Source organism: Crotalus tigris, unplaced genomic scaffold, assembly GCF_016545835.1.
Source record: "Crotalus tigris isolate CLP2741 ecotype Arizona unplaced genomic scaffold, ASM1654583v1 scf7180000018941.1685476, whole genome shotgun sequence".
NCBI classification, from domain to species: domain Eukaryota; kingdom Metazoa; phylum Chordata; class Lepidosauria; order Squamata; family Viperidae; genus Crotalus; species Crotalus tigris.
The window spans coordinates 1,644,104-1,656,594 of NW_024097285.1; the positions used below are offsets into that span (position 1 = coordinate 1,644,104).

Consider the following 12,491-nt stretch of genomic DNA (forward strand, 5'->3'; position numbering starts at 1 on the left):
CAAGACAATCCATTAGCAGATCGCCCAGAAAGAAGAACAGTTCTGGTAACAGAGAGCTTGCAAGATTTAACATTGACATTGCGGCCCTGTGTGAAACTCGTCTAGCCAATGAAGGTCAGCCCACAGAAACAGGAGGCAGCTACACATTCTTTTGGTGTGGACGTAGCAGTGACCAATGTCGTGAGTCTGGAGTTGGCTTAGCGGTTAAGAACCATCTTGTTCGCCAACTTGCCAGTCTTCCTAAGGGTGTGAATGATTGACTCAGGACACTGCATCTCCCATTACTAAGTAGAAAACAAGCCACACTGATCAGTGCCTATGCACCCACAATGACAAATCCAGATGAAGTAAAGGACAAGTTTTATGAAGATCTTGATGCCCTACTTTCATCTGTGAAGCGCACCGATAGGCTGATTTTACTTGGCAATTTCAACGTGAGAGTGGGGTCCGATCACTCTACCTGGGATGGCGTTATTGGTAAAAATGGAATTGGCACGTGTAATAGCAATGGCCTGTTGCTATTGAAGACATGTGCTGCTCATGATCTGGTCATTACTAATATCATCTTTCGCCTACCTACTTGTAAAAAGATGTCCTGGATGCACCCACGCTCCAGGCACTGGCATCTCATTGATTATGTCATTGTGCGGAGGAAAGACATGCAAGATGTAAGAGTAATTAAGGCTATGCTGAGTGCTGACTGCTGGACTGACCATAGACTCATCATTTCCAAGTTAAATATTCACATCAAGCCAAAGAATCGTCCACAGGGAAACAGAGTTGTGATGAAAAAGATCAACGTCAGTACACTGGAAAACTCCGACATAGTAGCTTCATTAGTAAAAGATCTTGACAATCAATTCCTGGAGCTGCAAATGCAGGAAAATGCTGAGAAGGACTGGGAATGTTTCCGGGACATCTTGCACTCTTCTGCACTTAAGGTTCTTGGACCCTCATATAGGAAGCAGCAGGACTGGTTTGATGAAAACGATGAAGAGATTAAGGCCTTGCTTGCCGAAAAACACCATCTCTATCGCGCTCATCAGAACGACCCATTGTCAACTGCAAAGAAAAATGCTTTTATAAATACTCGCAGGATTGTACAGAGCAAGCTCCGCAAGATGCAGGACTCCTGGCTGAGTGCCAAAGCAGATGAAATCCAGAAATTTGCTGATAGAAATGATGCCAAATGATTCTATGAAGCCCTTAGATCCCTGTATGGACCTCAGCCCTTAGGAAGCTCTCCTTTACTGGATTCGAGTGGTGCAACTCTTATCACTGAGAAGACCCTGATTTTACAGCGTTGGGCCGAGCATTTCCACTCTGTGCTGAACCGCCCATCCACCATCAATAATGAGGTGATTGACAGGATACCCCAGGTAGATATCAACTATAGCCTGGATGCCCTACCATCAGAGGCTGAAACCTCACAGGCCATCAGTCAATGTTCCAGTGGTAAGGCACCAGGATCTGACACAATCCCAGCGGAAGTCTATAAGGCTGGCAGTGCTGTGCTTGTTGAAAAACTTACCCAGTTGTTTTGATCTTTCTGGAAACAAGGTTCCATTCCTTAGGAACTGAAAGACGCGTCCATCATGCACCTCTACAAGAGGAAAGGAAATCGACAAGTCTGTGATAATTATAGAGGAATATCACTTCTCTCCGTTGCAGGCAAGATCTTTGCACGAGTGTTGCTAAATCACCTGATTGACCATCTGGAACAGGATATACTACCTGAGACACAGTGTGGTTTCCGCAAAGAGCATGGCACAGTGACATGATATTTGCAGCTCGACAGCTCCAGGAGAAATGTCAGGAGCAGAATTGTGAACTATACATCACCTTCGTGGATCTCACCAAGGCTTTTGACACAGTTAGTTGTGAAGGATTATGGTGCATTATGTCGAAGTTTGGGTGCCCTGACAGGTTTATTCTGATGGTATGACAGTTCCATGATGGCATGGCGGCTCATGTTCTGAGTAATGGTGGAGCCTCAGAGGCCTTCCCTGTTACTAATGGCATTAAGCAAGGCTGCGTGCTGGCACCAACCCTGTTCAGCATGATGTTCTCAGCCATGCTGTCAGACGCCTTTCAGAACAGCTCAGTGGGAGTTAATCTGAGGTACAGAACTGATGGGAAACTGTTCAACCTGCGAAGACTTCAGGCTGTCACCAAGGTAAAGGAGACTGTGCTACGAGATCTCCTCCTTGCTGATGACTGTGCCCTTAATGCAGGATCGGAGCAGGAAATGCAGCAAGCCAGCATGGACAAATTTGCAGCCGCTTGTGACAACTTTGGCCTCTCCTTCAACACGAAGAAAACTGAAGTGATGTACCAGCCAGTTCCAAAAACCCAATATCAAGAGCCTACCATCACAGTAAAGGGACAAAAGCTGCGAGCAGTGTACAAATTTACATATCTTGGTAGTACCCTTTCCCGTGCAGTGACAATTGACATCGAGGTCAACTGTAGAATTGCCAAGGCAAGTTCTGCATTTCACAGATTGCGGACTAACGTGTGGGACCACCCTGGAATAAGTCTTGCTAACAAGCTTAAAGTTTACCAGGAAGCAGTGCTAACTACCCTGTTGTATGCTAGTGAGACCTGGACAGTGTACAGAAGGCACGTTAGGCAACTGAATTACTTCCACATGACTTGCCTTCGAAGAATTCTGAGGATCCAGTGGCAGGATAAGATACCAGACTCAGATGTCCGCTCCAGAGCAGGCCTATTATCAGTTTACACTCTGTTGATGAAAGCCCAGATGCGATGGGCAGGCCATGTTGTAAGGATGCCAGATTATCGCATCCCTAAACAGCTCTCCTATGGTGAGCTGTCTCAAGGAAAGCGATCGCATGGGGGACAAAAGAAGCGATACAAAGACACGTTGAAAGCCTCTCTTAAGTCCCTGGATATTAACACCATCTCTTGGGAACTTCTGGCTCATGATCGACTGACATGGCGCACCTGGGTGTACCAGGGTTGCCAGACATATGAACACAGAAGGATAATCTTGGCACAAGAGAAGCGAGCACTCCGCAAAGCCAGAGCTGTAAATGTTGAAGTAACAGTGTCTACATTTCTTTGTTCAGTATGTGGCAGAACATTCCGTCCTAACATCGGTCTTATTAGCCACCTACGTACACGTCGTTGATGGCCCATAACCCACAAGATGTCAAGGTCTTCATCGAAATCGATGGACAAACAACATTTAGTTTTAAATGTTTTATTAGTGATTATCAATAATTCTGCTACGTTCTTCCTTATTCAGTTTGTAATTTAAAATTTAGCTTTTTTTCTCTAATTGCTGTTTTTGTGCATTGTGAAGGACATAATTTTGATATACAATGGGTTTAGCTTTGTTTACTTGCCCAGAGTTGCTTCAAATTCAGTTTGCACCATAAATAATAGTCATTTTTGAAGATTTTTATCTGTTCTTAATCTGGATATGTAGTTGCCAGGTATGCATTTGAAACCACTTTGTGACAATTAGGAACTTTATTTTAGAAATTCAACTGATCATAACTACCAGAACAATAATTGGTTAGGGAACTTAGGGCTTTTTTCAGTCCAATGAATGTTAGTGATAGGAGTACTACATTGCTGTACTACATATGCCTGTTGTCTAATTTCAAAGGGTGGTGCTCTAATTTAATAATATTTAATTTAATTATATTAACCAAAAGAGGGTTAATGTACAAATTAAACAACAGGGGGGGCATATTTAAACCCCAAGGCATACAAGGAATATACACAGGTTAAGCCATTCATAAGATATTTCACCTAAATTCTCAATTATTTTGATGGTACAAGGTGCTTAAAATAGGATAAAAACCAATCTTAATAATTTGAATTTGACAAAATAATTGCATATTCATGTATGTTATCTTAGCTGAATTTTGCAAAACTATTATGCAACTTTAGTATCTTCAGAGCTTAGTTATAATTTGAAACAAAACTTACATCTTTTTTCAAATAAAAATTATTATACATTGTTGGCCTTAAAGGAAAGAGGAGAAAATAGACTTGCATGTCGCTTACATCTCACCTTGGCCATTTCCTTTAAGTGTTGTAGTTTAAAGGTTACCAGGATTCTACTTAAAAATACAATATAGTATGTCATCAGTATAAACTAAATCCACACAGCTTCAAAATAAATACTGATGGCATTTTAGTATTACAACAGTTTGCTTGCGTATGAAACAATGCTTGTGTACAATCTTTTTTTAACATGCACCATAATAGCAGATGTGCTATGTTAACAAATACATTTGAGATCTTCCAGATAAGTGTATATATAAAATATATATAGTATATATATTTATTTTATACATAAAATAATAGCTTTTACAATATGTAATCATACAGGGTTGCTGAATAATGCTTGCACTAGTACAGAGAATATTTTAATATATTAGTGAAAAACATGGTGCTGAGCCTGAGGTTTTATAGGCTTTATAAAGTATCCTTTAACCCTGACATGATGCTTGAATGATCCTTCATATTTTCTAAGTGAACATGCCTGAGTAAGCAAGGCTGTGGTTTCACATAACAGGCAGATACATTTTTGAGATCCTCCACTGGTTATATTGTGTGAGGGTCATTCCTGTCCCCCATTTGTGAAACTGGGTCAAAACAAAGACTTCAGGGTCACTTCTTCAAGTGCTAAACAATTACCATACGCTAATAGGCCTTGATAGTTGATTTTGTACTATGTTGATGTTGATGGGTTGTACTATAAATTCTACATGGTACATATGTAGAATTAAGATAAGACACTGTTTGAACCAATTTCTAATCCTGCATCTACAATGTCAGGATAATTAACATCTGCTAAATGTTCTTTGTTACAAACCTGGAGTGAAGTACTTTTATTTGTATTATTGTATTATTATTATAGCTCAGTCAGTGTGAATACTATATGTTCTAGAGATATCATTATAGAAATGAAATATTTAAAGTAAGTGTATGTATATGTGCCTTATGCTAAACCATCAGACTTTTGATAATGTGCCTTAATCATACTCAATTTATAAAATAAGTATTAAAATTATAGTTTATTAATATCTTATACTCATTTTTTCTAATTTAAGAATTTAAAAATCAAATAGACTCCCACTTAAGAGCATGATCAGCTAAAGCAGTGTTTTTTAAAGTGAGGTCCTATCACCCTTGAGAATACCCCAAGACCTGTTAAAATTCCTCAACATCAACATTATTTGCCAGACATTGTGGTGGAAAATACACCTGAAGAAGCAGTGGAAGGGAATCTTGGCAACACAAAGCTTCCGCAGATAGAAGATAGAATAATAAGGTTGGAAGGGACCTTGGAGGTCTTCTAGTCCAATCCCCTAACCATGGCAGAAGATCCTGAGTAACAGAACATAATAATGGAGTTGGTAGGGATGCCGAAGTGTCTCCAGTCCAACCTCTACCCAAGCAGGAGACCCTATAATCATTTCAGACAAACAACTGTCCAATCTCTTCATAAAAACTTCCAGTGATGGAGCACCCACAACTTCTAGAAGCAAGCTGTTCTACTGATTAATTGTTCTCACTATCAGAAATTTCTCTTTAGTTCTAGGTTGCTGCTCTCCTTGATTAGTTTCCATCCACTGCTTCTTGTTCTGTCTTCAGGTGACTGCAGGATAGGTTGACTCCCCTCTTCTGTGTGGCAACTTCTCAAATATTGAAACACTCTTACCATGGTACTCCCAGTCCTTCTTTTCACTAGACTAGACATATCTAATTCCTGCAACCGTTCTTCATATGTTTTATCCTCCAGCCCCCAATCATCTTTGTTGCTCTTCTCTGCACTCTTTCCAGAGTCTCAACATCTTTTTTATATTGTGGTAACCAAAACTGGATGCAATATTCAAAGTGTGGTCTTACCAAGGCGTTATAAAGTGATACTAACTTCGTGTGAACTTGATTCTCTCCCTCTGTTAATGCAGCCAAGGACTGCATTAGGTTTTTTTGTGGCTGGAGCATACTGCTGGCTCATATTTAAGTGATTGTCCACTAGGATTCCAAGATTCCTCTCACAGTTACTGCTATTGAGCTACGTTCCACCTATTCTATACCTTTGCATTTGATTTTTCTTTCATATGTGTAAAACCTTAATAATAATAATAATAATAATAATAATAATAATAATAATAATAAAAACCAGGCACCTCTTCCTCAGGAAGAACAAAACCCTCTAACTAAAGAAATAAAAGAATTGAAACAAAGAATAATTGAGCATCTAGAACAGCACAAAAACAACAGAATAAGGCTGCCTGCATTGAAGCTTGTTCCAAAGAAACAGCTAGCACAAGCATTAAAAGATGCAAATACTGCAATAGCAAGTATAAGCACCAATTCACTGCAAGAAACAAACCAATTAATGTACAGCACAGCTGCAGTTATAACAGAATACCTGGGATGTAAAATCAACAAAAAAGAAAAACAAACAAACAGTGCACCAGAAAAATGGAAGGTTAGACTAGAAAATAAGATCAGCAAGTTAAGATCACATGCAAGCAAGCTAGAACAGATGAAAGAAAAGAAGCTGAAGAACAAGAAGACCAAAGAATACCTAATCAAGAAATACCACTTAGAAACAAGGAAGATCAAGGAAGCACTGGAAATAATAAAGCAACAAATAACAGCTATAGCCAGGAAAATCAGTAGATATGAAGCTCGAATTGCAAACTATAGGCAGAACCTCCAATTTCAATCCAATCAGAAACGTTTCTACCAATCCATCAATGGAGAAACTGCAAGGAATCAGTCAGTACCTGACAAGGAAGAAACAGTGCAGTTCTGGAAGCAGATATGGGATAACCCAAAGAAATACAACAAGGATGCAGCTTGGTTAAAAGAGGTGGATGCAAATAAAACAGAAGTTGAAATGAAAGAACTAGTAATAACAACAAAAATGGTAGAAAAAAGAGCAAAGAAAATCAAAAATTGGTCAGCACCAGGTGAAGATGAACTGCATGGGTTTTGGTTGAAACATCTAACTGTTATACACCCACTCATTGCCAAGCAATTCAACAATATACTACAAGGAGGAGAAATTGAAAAGTGGCTAACAACTGGGAAAACCTACCTAATAATGAAAAATCCAACAAGAGGGGCAACACCAGGTAACTACAGGCCAATTACCTGCTTACCAACAACTTTCAAATTACTAACTGGTGTGGTAGCTGATGCAGTACAACAGCATCTAGTTGAAAACAATCTCTTTCCACCTGAGCAGAAAGGAAACCGCCCCAATAGCAGAGGAACAAAAGATCAACTCCTAATAGACAAAATGATCTTGGAAAACTGCAAGAGAAGGAAGACCAACCTGAATGTGGCATGGATTGACTACAAAAAGGCATTTGACTCTCTGCCACATGATGGATAATCAAGTGCCTAGAAATAACAGGAGTCAGTAGAAACATCAGAAAATTTGTGCAAAGATCGATGGCACAATGGAAGACACAGTTGCAGATCAATGGTGAGAGGCTGGGAGAGGTTAATATCAAGAGAGGAATATTTCAAGGAGATTCATTATCACCATTACTATTTGTTATTGCACTGTTTCCTCTGTCAACAATACTAATAACTCAGGACATGGTATCAAACATCAAAAACATCTGCTAGACTATCCCACCTCCTTTATATGGATGATCTGAAGCTGTATGGAAAAACATCATCTGAAATAGAATCGCTGCTCAACACTGTCCGTATATATAGCCAAGATATTGTAATGGAGTTTGGCTTGGACAAATGTGCCACACTTACTATCAAACAAGGAAAAATAGTGAAAACTGAAGGAATCAAGATGCCCCACGAAAATAACATTAAGAGTCTGGATGAGGAAGAATACTACAAATACTTGGGTATCCTTCAAGCTGACAACATCAAGCACACTGAAGTCAAGAAAAAGATTAGAGGTGAATACATCAAGAGAGTGAAGAAGATCTTAAAATCCAAACTCAATGGAGGAAATACCATAAAGGCAATCAACACCTGGGCAATCCCAGTCATTAGGTACACAGCTGGAATAGTGGACTGGACTCAAGCAGAACTAAAAGCAATGGATAGGCAGACCAGAAAAATAATGACAATGAATCATGCCCTTCATCCACGCAGTGACATTGATAGACTTTATCTACCAAGGCAAATAGGTGGGCGTGGAATGCTACAAGTACATCAGATGGTTGAAGAAGAAAAAATGGCTTTGGAAGAATATCTGAAGAACAATGATGAAGATGCACTGAAATTAGTATATCAGGAAGGCTTACTAACTACTGGAGAGACCAAACTGGCCTACAAGAAAGACCAAATGAAGAACAGAATAGAGGCATGGGAAGACAAAGCACTACATGGCCAATACATGAAAAAAATAGCTGGGAAAGCAGATAATAATAAAACCTGGCAATGGCTAAGAGCAGGAAAATTGAAGAAAGAGACCGAGGGACTAATTCTGGCTGCACAAGACCAAGCCTTAAGGACAAATGCATACAAAGTCAAAATTGAGAAGACAGCAACAGACAGTAAGTGCCGCCTATGCAAAGAAGCTGAAGAAACAGTGGACCACTTGGTAAGCTGTTGCAAGAAGATTGCACAGACTGATTACAAGCAGCGGCATGACAAAGTAGCAACAATGGTGCATTGGAAGATCTGCAAAAAATATCATTTGCCTGTAAGCAAAAACTGGTGGGATCATAAAATAGAGAAAGTCATAGAAAATGATAAAATTAAACTGCTCTGGGACTTCAGAATTCAAACAGACAAGCACCTGCAACATAACACCCCAGACTTAACAATTGTCGATAAGAAAGACAAAAAAGTCTGGATAGTGGACGTGGCAGTGCCTGGAGACAGCAGAATAGAAGAGAAAGAACTGGAGAAGATAACAAAATACAAAGACCTACAAATAGAAATAGAAAGACTGTGGCAAAAGCAAGCAAGGGTAGTACCAATAGTCATAGGCTCCTTGGGTGCAATCCCAAAACAACTGGAGCACCACTTGAACACCATTGGCATTGACAAATTCGCTATTAGTCAATTGCAAAAGGCGGCCTTATTAGGAACTGCTTCCATCCTGCGACGATACCTGTAATACCATCAAACATCCACATCTGCCTATCCCAGGTCCTGGGTAAGGACTCGATAGGTAGACAAAATGCCAAATCCAGTCTGAACATCTGGCTGACTGTGCGATGATCGATAATAATAATGTTGGAAGGGACCTTGGAGGTCATCTAGTCCAACCTCCTGCTCAGGCAGGAAACCCTATACCATTTTGGACAAATGGCTGTCCAGTTTCTTCTTAAAAACTTCCAGTGTTGGAGCATTCACTGCTTCTGGAGGCAGGTTGTTCCACTGGTTAATTGTTCTAACTGTCAGGAAGTTTCTCCTTAGTTCTAGGTTGTTTCTCTCTTTGGTTAGTTTCCACCTGTTGCTTCTTGTCCTGCCTTCAGGCGCTTTGGAGAATAGCTTGACTCCCTCTTCTTTGTGGCAGCCCCTGAGATATTGGAACACTGCTATCATGTCCCCCCTCATCCTTCTCTTCGTTAAACTAGGAATTCTAATATAACATGGTCATTCTGCTCAAAGCTCCTACAACTTCAACCCCCTCTATCATTTCTTCTCTGTTAGTAAGAATTAGGTCCAGTATGGCTGACCCTCTAGTTCCCTCCTCTAACTTTTGACAAAATTGTCAGCTAGGCTCATTAGGAACCTGTTTGATCTCCCACTTGATGCAGAGTTTGTCTCCTGATTGATGTCAGGTTAAAGTCCCCCCTTACTAGTGTGGTGTGTTTTCTGCACACATTAGCTGACTACCAGAAAGTTTTATCTATTACTTCTGCTTGGTTGGGTGGCCTGTAGTATGGCCTATGTCATTTTTTCTTTTTATATTAACCCACATGCACTCAAGGAGGCTTTCATCCTTGATTTTAGGCATTTCTGTAGAGATGTAGTGATTTCTTACATATAATGCAACTCCACCGCCTCTTTTATTGGGTCTGTTTCTTGAACAGTTTATATCTTTCCATCAGAAAGATAAGAAAGACAAAAAAAGTCTGGATAGTGGACGTGGCAGTGCCTGGAGACAGAAGAATAGAAAAGAAAGAACTGGAGAAGATAACAAAATACAAAGACCTACAAACAGAAATAGAATGACAATGGCAAAGGCAGGCAAGTATAGTGTCAATAGTAATAGGCGCCTTGGGTGCAATCCCAAAACAACTGGAGCACTACTTGAACACCATTGGCCTTGAAAAATTCACCATCAGTCAATTGCAAAAGGCAGCCTTACTAGGAACAGCTTCCATCCTGTGACAAATCTGTAACACCATCAAACATCCAGATCTGCTTATCCCAGGTCCTTGGTAAGGACTCAATAGGTAGACAAAAATGCCAAATCCAGGCTGACTTGTGCAATTATTATTATTATTATTATTATTATTATTATTATTATTATTATTAATAACAACAACAATAATGATGATGATGATATCGTCAGGAAATTTCTCCTTAATTCTAGGTTGCTTCTCTCTTTGATTAGTTTCCATCCATTGCTTGTTGTCCTGTCTTCAGGTGCTTTGGAGAATAGCTTGACTCCCTCTTCTTTGTGGCAACCCCTAAGATATTGGAACACTGCTATCAAGTCACCCATAGTCCTTCTCTTCATTAAACTAGACATATCCAATTCCAGCAACCGTTCTTTATATGTTTTAGCCTCCAGTCCCCTGATCATCTTTTTTGCTCTTTACTGTACTCTTTCTCTGTACATCTTTTTTACATCGTGGTGACCAAAACTGGATGCAGTATTCCAAGTGTTGCCTTACTAAGGCATTATAAAGTGGTATTAACACTTCACGTGATCTTGATTCTATCCCTCTATTAATGCAGCCTAGCACTGTGTTGGCTTTTTTGGCAGCTGCAGCACACTGCTGGCTCATATTTAAGTGATTGTCCACTAGGACTCTGAGATCCCTCTCACAGTTACTAATATTGAGTGAAGTACTGTATCTATGCATTTGGTTTTTCTTGCTTAAATGTAGAAACTTACTTTTTTCACCATTGAATTTTATTTTGTTAGATAGCGCCCAATGTTCAAGTTAGTCAAGATCCTTCTGAATTTTAAGCCTATCTTCTGGAGTGTTGGCTATTCCTGCCAGCTTGGTGTTGTCTGCAAATTTGATGAGTTCCCCATCTATCCCCATCTGTCCTCTCATCCAAATCATTGATGAAGATGTTATAAACTTCCTCTGTTCTGCTCTCCTTCCTGCTCTCTAGTGCAGGGACTGGTAAATCTTAAGTCATCCTCCTTCTGATGGATCCAGCTGTTCAGGTGGCATTTGTAATTGATCAACCTCATGTGGTATCTGGAATTGTCCTTCCTGAAGCTAAATTCCAGAGGCTCATTTGGAACAGTTTCATCAGCTTCAGACTCAGAATCTGACTCTAAAAATCAGGGCCATGGCAGGTGTCCTGAGAGCAAAAAGTTTAAGAAATACTATTTTAAAGTAATGTGTTATGACTTTTGCCCTCTCTCCAAGTGTTTAATCAAAAGTTCTAGAATAGGTGCAGAAACATTCTGTACTGCTGTGAATCAGGTTTAACAGATGTAAAATCCCCGCAACTCAAGAGGAAAAGAACTTGAACATAAAGGAAATGGGAGCAACAGTACTCAACTCTCATTCAGTTTTGATACTCTTATCTCCATTAATTCTAAATGTTCATTAACCCAAACTAAATTCAAAGAATAATGTTTTCTAGGTTCCAACTACTATAAATTTGAAAAGTTCTGATTTCAAGGCATGTTTGAACCTAAATTAATTTGTTTAAACTTGTATCACAACTTTTCAGATTAAAAATGCTAAGAGAGATTCACTAAATTTACCAACACAACAGAAATAATACAGTTAATGATACTTTAGATAATACCAACATTAAAACTAGAGGAAAATATCAATTAGAAGAGTACCATTGTATGGGGATAAGAAAAAGCAACAGACCTTAAACATTGAATTAAAGCAACATGCTAAAAACACTATAACAGCTAAACATATCACAGATATATAAGTTAAAACACAACACAGCAACAGTATAATAATGAAATTAAAAAAACTAAAGAGAAATAAACTATCATTACCTAGCACTAAGAAAGTAAAAAAGTAGGCTCCACATTTTTTTTTTATCTCCAGATAATTATTCTTTATCCAAGGTGCTGCTGCTGCTGCTGCAACAAACTATTTTGATTGGTGTCTTGATCATGGTCTCAGAACCTGGGTTAAATATAACAGAAGAGAGTTTTTTTCATATACTGAGTGACTGGCACTTCACCCAGTATTGATCTAGGAGACTGGAATAATAAGATTAAAAGTACACAGATCCAATTGGTACTTGACATACAGTATATTTGTACAGCCTTTACAAGGAGAGTGTATACAGCAACAATCTGTTTTTTATTTAAAATTGCAATGTGTATGTCATTTAATTCT

At 39.2% G+C, this 12,491-nt stretch overlaps 1 long non-coding RNA gene across 1 annotated transcript in view; it reads right to left on the reverse strand.

The window, feature by feature from the left end:
* Window positions 1-11,186: 11,186 nt before the first annotated feature.
* Window positions 11,187-12,491, reverse strand: part of LOC120314530 — a 28,324-nt gene continuing 27,019 nt past the window's right edge. Inside the window, exons 2-3 of the long non-coding RNA XR_005558469.1 lie at window positions 12,143-12,275; window positions 11,187-11,478 (exon numbers count right to left, since the gene is read on the reverse strand). This is a non-coding gene — a long non-coding RNA (uncharacterized LOC120314530). The remainder of the gene's footprint in view (window positions 11,479-12,142; window positions 12,276-12,491) is intronic.